The sequence below is a fragment of the Protobothrops mucrosquamatus genome, unplaced genomic scaffold (assembly GCF_001527695.2).
Source record: "Protobothrops mucrosquamatus isolate PMUCROS unplaced genomic scaffold, P.Mucros_1.0 scaffold76, whole genome shotgun sequence".
Lineage (NCBI taxonomy): Eukaryota > Metazoa > Chordata > Lepidosauria > Squamata > Viperidae > Protobothrops > Protobothrops mucrosquamatus.
Window position 1 is genome coordinate 903,819 of NW_015386453.1, and position 6,718 is coordinate 910,536.

Genomic DNA, 6,718 nt, shown 5'->3' on the forward strand with positions numbered 1-6,718 from the left:
AAAAAAAATCACAAGGAACATCTCTGTAGGAATCATTTATTGGCTTGGATTTTTGCTAATGTATTCGCAAACAAGCAGATTTTTTTTTAAAAAAAGAGAGAAATAAAAGAAAGCAGGGGGTTTTCTTTACATCTGCAGAGAAAGGAGCCAATAGCTGGAGGTGACAGAATGCTAGATAATGATTCTGAGAGGATGCTAACAAGATTCGTATCTCTTCGATGAAGTACAAAAGGCGGCTCCATTGAGAGACAGGAAACCAGTCCTAAGATTCAATATTATGCAGCATAGTTCTGCATAGTGGTTAGTAGGGTCTGTGGGAAGGGTCAAAATCTGCAAAATGGCAGGCATGGTATTGTGATCAAAGCTCTTCCCCTTGTATTTGCATTAATACAGTATAGCACCTCTGTACAAAAGGTCCAGGGGTTTGATCGTAACTCATTACCTAGCATCATTCTGACACATACATATACACACAGACTAAGGTTGTAACCTCAGGAGAGTTATGTCTGTGCAGAACTTTTTTAATAGTTCATACAGTATGTTCAGCCACATTATCATGGGCGAAGGTTTATCCTCTATATTTTTCATGCACTTCTTCTTCCATATCGTTTTGTCCCATGTTTTAGTTTTCACAATCCTGCATTTAGAGTTTGGGCTTGTTACCACAGATCCATGCCCAGAGAAGCCCCCCCCCCAAGTAGTGAAATAATTTAATCCATGACAGCATCTCACCACAGTTGCCCTTAGGTGCTACCTACACTAAAAGAAAATTAGTGTGGGTGTGTTCCCACAACATACTAAACCATAAACCGTGGGTTATCATCTAAAATTAAACAAGGTGTTGCATGAATCAGATTACTTAAGATGCTGTTTATTTGGTTTAGCATGTTATATGAACACAGCCTTTGTAATATGTTAATTATGCTTAGTAATCACAGTCCAACTGGTTAATTAGTTTTCAGCAGCAGTCCTGTCCCATTTCATATTTAATGGTACCCAGGGATAACTGAAAAGGTGTTAGCTAACCTGGTCACTAACCCAAGGGTGTTTAGCTTTAGCCTTAAATTCAGTCTTACAAAGATTAAACTATCTCCACTCCATAGTTGGCCAGGTTTTTAGTCTCTGCACAGCCATATAAGGAGTGAAAAATGAGGAGAAAAGGTGAGAAATCAGTCAAAGAAACAAAACAAAAAAAATCAATCATTTACCATTCTTTATCTTTTTTCCCCTCCCTATTTGTTGTGTGAAATAAGGGGGGAATGGCAGCTTCTCAGACACAATAATGAGTCTACTGTTTGGGAGAAGAGAGATTGGGTTGCTGGTGCTGTGAGGACAGCAATTAGGAATAAATTGCCATCAAAAAGTTGTGGAAAAGAAGGGAATAAGATCAATATCTGGGGTGTGAGAACTGAGTAGAGGAAATTTGCTAGTTTGCTTACTAGATACATTAACCCAAATGTTTCAAGTTCCTCTTGAACCGCAAACTTCATTTTGCAGTACCCGCTCTTACAAAATGTAGCTAAACTCTTTTTTCTTTCCAAGGGAAAAACATTTATGCTCTCCTCAGCTCATAGAATGAAGAAAGCACTTCTCTGTATCTATCTTCTAAGCAGTGATAGGCAACTTATGGCACTCTGGATGTTACTCAAACATAACTCCCAATATCCCTAGAAAGTATAGCCAGAGTAAGGACACTGGGACTAATGGTTGGGACCATATGGATGGCAACTGATTGCTTACCTCTGATAATATCACATATTTTTATAATAGGTGTAAGCAGGGCTTTTTTTCTCATAGAACGCCCAGAACGGAGTTCCGGCACCTTTTTTGGATGGAACCTTGTAGGGTAGGCAAGGCGGGTTGTATGACGTGTGTGAGTTCCGGCACCTTTTTTTTTTTTTTTTAGAAAAAAAGCACTGGGTGTAAGTATATAAACAAGAAAAAGTTCACTTTATATAATTATACAAAACTATATCACAATTCTGTAAAAACCTTTAAATTATATTGTGTGCAATTCATATCAACTGAATAGCAACTTATTCCCAGCCCAAGCTATATCAGGACCAGGATGCTAGAGTTTCCCCAATTAAAAGTGGGCGCTCCATCACTGGAGATTTTTAAGAAGAGGCTGGACAGTCACTTGTCTGAGATGGTTTAGGTTCTCCTGCTTGAGTAGGGGGCTGGACTAGAAGACCTCCAAGGTCCCTTCCAGATCTATTCTATTCTAACAAAATTGCCCAACTGATCAGGTACTCATGCTGCATCTGGTTTGTTTTGCCCTGCTAGCAAATTCCCAGAAGAATTGTAGTTAACAAAGCATCTAATTTCTTCTTACTTCATACCTAACTGCAAGGCAAGCAACAGTTTATGGAAAAGAAAGAAAACCGTTATCATTGATAAAACTGCATGTGGGAATTTGTACATTCCCTTTCCAGTGATATTATCCCATTGAGTGTTTCTTCCAGCTTGGCACTTCCTCACTCTGTGTGTGTGTGTTTTAAAGAGAAACTCTTTCTGCATCATATCTAATTTGGTCCTGAGAGTCAAAAGAGTAAGCACACATAATTTACAATAACAAAAAAATTGGCAGCGTATCAAGCTTCTTTAACAATAAAACCCAAATTGCATTAATCTTCCTGCTCTCCCACTGGTAATTTTAAGACTGTTGGGAAGAAAACCAAGTTTGTCTTCTTGGTTCTCAAGCCAGACAAAGCCTTCCCTTTCGGCCAGCTGAGGCATCCATCTCAGGCAGCACATTTCACCAGCCACATACGGACCGGAAATTCTACCTTTAATGCGAAATTATTGTATTTTAGTCCAAAGGTAAAAAGAGGGTTTCAAAGTAGGATAATCAACTGCGAAACCTGTGGTATGTATTTGTGTCCTTGGACAAGCAATTTGGCACAGGCATTATCACAGCCAGGTTATCGTGACTTCTCACAACCCAATCCGGTCAACCAACCTAAGCAGCTTGGGCTGGGAAAATCCCAGCACTGTAAACTTTCTTAACCACAGGTTTCAGAGCTGACAATCCTGAGCCACTCTGAAACCTTTTCCAAAGCATTTATAAGAAAGAGGAGGAGGAGGAGGAGGAGGAGCAGTATAATCGAGACTTGCAAGATTTTGTTATTACAGCCCATCTCAATAAAAGTAGTTCTAGTCTTTTGGTGGAGTTGATTTTCTCTTCTGGTGTGCTTTGTGGGGCTGACAGGCAGTGCCAGGCAGGCCCCATGGCAGACCCAGTGCTCATGGTCTCCTTGAGCCAAGAGAATTGCCAGAGGTGGCGATGGAGGATAACATCTGGCGGACTGCCATTGTTGTACTAGAGAGAGGTGCCTCTTTCTGCTGATTTCTGCTAGGATCTGGCTAAGACGTCTGCCTGTCCTTCTCTGCCATATCAGGATGTCCATCGATTGCAGGGTGATGTCACTCTTTCTGTGTTCATTTGGCTCTTTTTTTCTTCCTTTTCTCTCCACAGGTTCCTACCCCCAAATAGAAGGCGTTGTGAGACGGAAGCAGCCATCCCATCCTGGCTCCCCCATGTCCCTTGTGCGGGGGAAGGGAGGGCTGGTGGGTGCTCATACTGGGAGGTGGCTGGTGGAGCCCTCCCAACCCCCCAGGATGAATGTAGTTGTTTGTGCTGTTTATATATACATATATATTATATATATATGAGAAACTATAACTAGAGGTAGACCGCTCCCTCTCCCCCTGCCCCAATGCCTCATGCATAACACACTTTCCTACATCATTGCCCTCCCCAGGACAGTTTCTTGACCCTTGGCCTCCCCAGGCCTATCCCCTACACTCTCCAGCCAAAATGGGTTGTCGGATCTCCTCCTGAAGTACCCTTTCTCTCGCCATTCACTTTGAACCCCAGCCCATGCTTTCTGTATTGTGGAAGGCATCCCAGGACTTCTGTTTGCCTTTGACCCTCATCTGATGCCAAGCTTTCCTCCCTCTCTCCTCTGCATGCCTCTAAGGTGGGCCGGAAGGGGATGAAATGGAGGGCAATTGGGTTGTTCTTTTGTGTGTGCAAATGCCAGGCAGGTTTGGGGTTTAAGAGGTTTGGTGGGTTCAATCCTCTAGCAGCACTTTAAAGTTTTTTTTTTAACATACCCTCCATTCCTGACTTCACCCCATTGAGCTATGGGGTGGGATAGAGGGCAACTATATTTGGGGGAAATTATCCCCTGCTTTCCTTCCAGGTGAGAATAACCTTGAGGAAGAGCTGCAACCAAGGCACCAGTCAGATAAGAGAAATCTGAGTCCAAAGCAGGAATGGAATTTGAGGAAGCCTCTCAGACTTGATCCTCCCTAGTTCTCTCAAGGATAAAAGGCACAGCGGAAGGGAGGAGTGAAGGCACATTCAGAGTTGCAAGACTGATCTTAGCTCTTTGAGGTAGACCAGACTTAAGTACCGAAGTCATGAACACTAAAGCTACTTTTATTGTAGGGTTACAGTAATAGAACCTTGCAACTCTGAATGTGCCTTCATTCCCCCTACCCTGCCTTTATTGTTTATTAACTAGGGAGAGTAGAGTCTGAGGTGCTTTCCCAAATTCCAGTTTAGGCCTATATTTCTCGTATCCGACCATTACCTTGGCTGCAGCTCTTCTTCCTCTTCCTCAGGGATATTCTCACAGCCCATTACATCAGGGGAGGAGGGATGCCAAAATGGGGAAGCCTCAGAAAGATCCACAGCATTGGGGTGCCCATTATTGTTTTGAAGGGATGTGTATTGACCATCTCTTTTAAAGGCTTTAGCCCAGTTGGGAGGGAAGAGCAAAATGGGTGGGGGACTTGTTCCTAGTGAGCTGTTGCACCAGGGGTCTACAGTTAAAGGACGGGGAGATTGTGGGGGAGGCTTCCACTATCCATCCATCCTTTCCCCATGCTTTTCCTAATTTGCATTCTTCTTTCTCTCTTGTGATTTCTCTCTCTTTCTTTCTCTTTCTCTCTCTCTCTCCCCCCTAAAACCTGCATTTGAGATATGGTAATTTAATCCATCCAGATACGATGGTTAACCGCTGAACCTTTTCAATCACCAGGGCTATCCCCAGTCTGGTTCACCTAGAAGTCTCCATACATGATAAATATATCAAGCAGCCCTCAGGCTTCACAAGCCGATGAGACCTGCATGGTGGCATGTCCCAAGAACCCGCTCTATGCAGGACATCCATCAGCTGCCATGCTCTCCGCAATCGTCACAGTGGTCCAAAATTACACAAGTCCAAGGGTGAGACAGCAATCTATTCAAATGCCATCTCTGAGCTCTGCGGTTTTCAGAGAACTGCGCCCTTGCTGGATGTACCACATTCTCACACAAATTCCTGAAGGCAGGAATCTGTAGGTCAAATGGGGGATCTAATCAACTGCAAACATGCTGCGTGTGAAATCAATTTTGATCGATACAGCCTTGTACAATATGATCTGGAGTGCTTGGTATCAGGTAGTAGCTCGTAGCATAATAAACAAAGTTGTTGCCCTGTGAGCTTGTTTCCAAATAAACATGCATAATACCATTCAGATTCTTTCTCTTCCACTTGCTCTTAAATTCTCTAATTCATTCTGCTAATCTGAGCCCATTATCACTGACTTCTCCCTTTTCCTTAGCCCTGTTACTTTTTCCTCAAATTTATTCACCATGTTTACATTGATCTCACTTACTCATTTTTTCCCCTCTAGGCCATTCCTTAATTCTCTTCTCTCCTCTTTTCTGCCTTTAAAACCTCTGGCCTCCAACTGCTCCACTTTCCATACCAGCCAAAGCTTCCCCCTTCAGCCCAGACTCCTTCATTCTCCCCCTCCCCAACCCCAGTGGCACTCTGACTATATATTACTCAGTGTCTGTGTATCTGATTGTGCCGTAATTGTGCGTTTCGGTTTGTCCGGCTCTTTGCCCCGGTCGATATTGTGTGATTTTTTCTTCCATCTTTAAATGACAAAAAAAACAACAACACACCAACCAACAAGAACAGCAACAAAACTTCAGAAAAAATATGCATTATTCCCCAAAATGCCCCCTTATCCCCCCAAAATTATAGAAAAGGATAAAAACCAAATAAAAACAGAAAGAAAATGTATTTAAAAATGTTTGACGTGTCTTTATTTGATGTTTTAATCATGCTGCCTATCTACATATTTTAGTCGTGTATCTTTTTGAGAAAAATGCATAATCCATGAATGCAGTGTTTTCCAACCACTTCACATCAGTTCAGGAAAAAAAGGAGTCATCTGCCATTGATTGGAGCCACAGAATTTTTCTTAGCCCCTTATAAACATGGCCTTTCCTTTGTTTAGTAGTTTGCTTCTTAGCATATTAACTAATTTGGGAAGGAAAATTATGGGATGAACAGGAACCTAATATGATTGCAAAGGGCCAGGGATGGGGCAACCAGTCAGACCTGATGTTTTGCTAAGAGAAAGTTAATGTAGGACACCGGTGTCAAGCTCGCTACGTCATGTGATGTGTCGCAACGTATCGCAACTTTATTTGCATTGCTGGAACTGGGATGGGCGCAGCCTCCGTATGATGCAACCGGCCCGTGGGGCGGCAGTTTGACACCCCTGACATAGGAGATGACTAGGCTGAACCCAAGGGAAGGGTCAAACGCATCATCAGTCCGCGCCCACAAGAGATCTAAGTCCAGCCTACATTCAATTCCTTATCTACCGCCCAATTGCTTTGACACAGTTAGTAGTATAGATTCTTGTA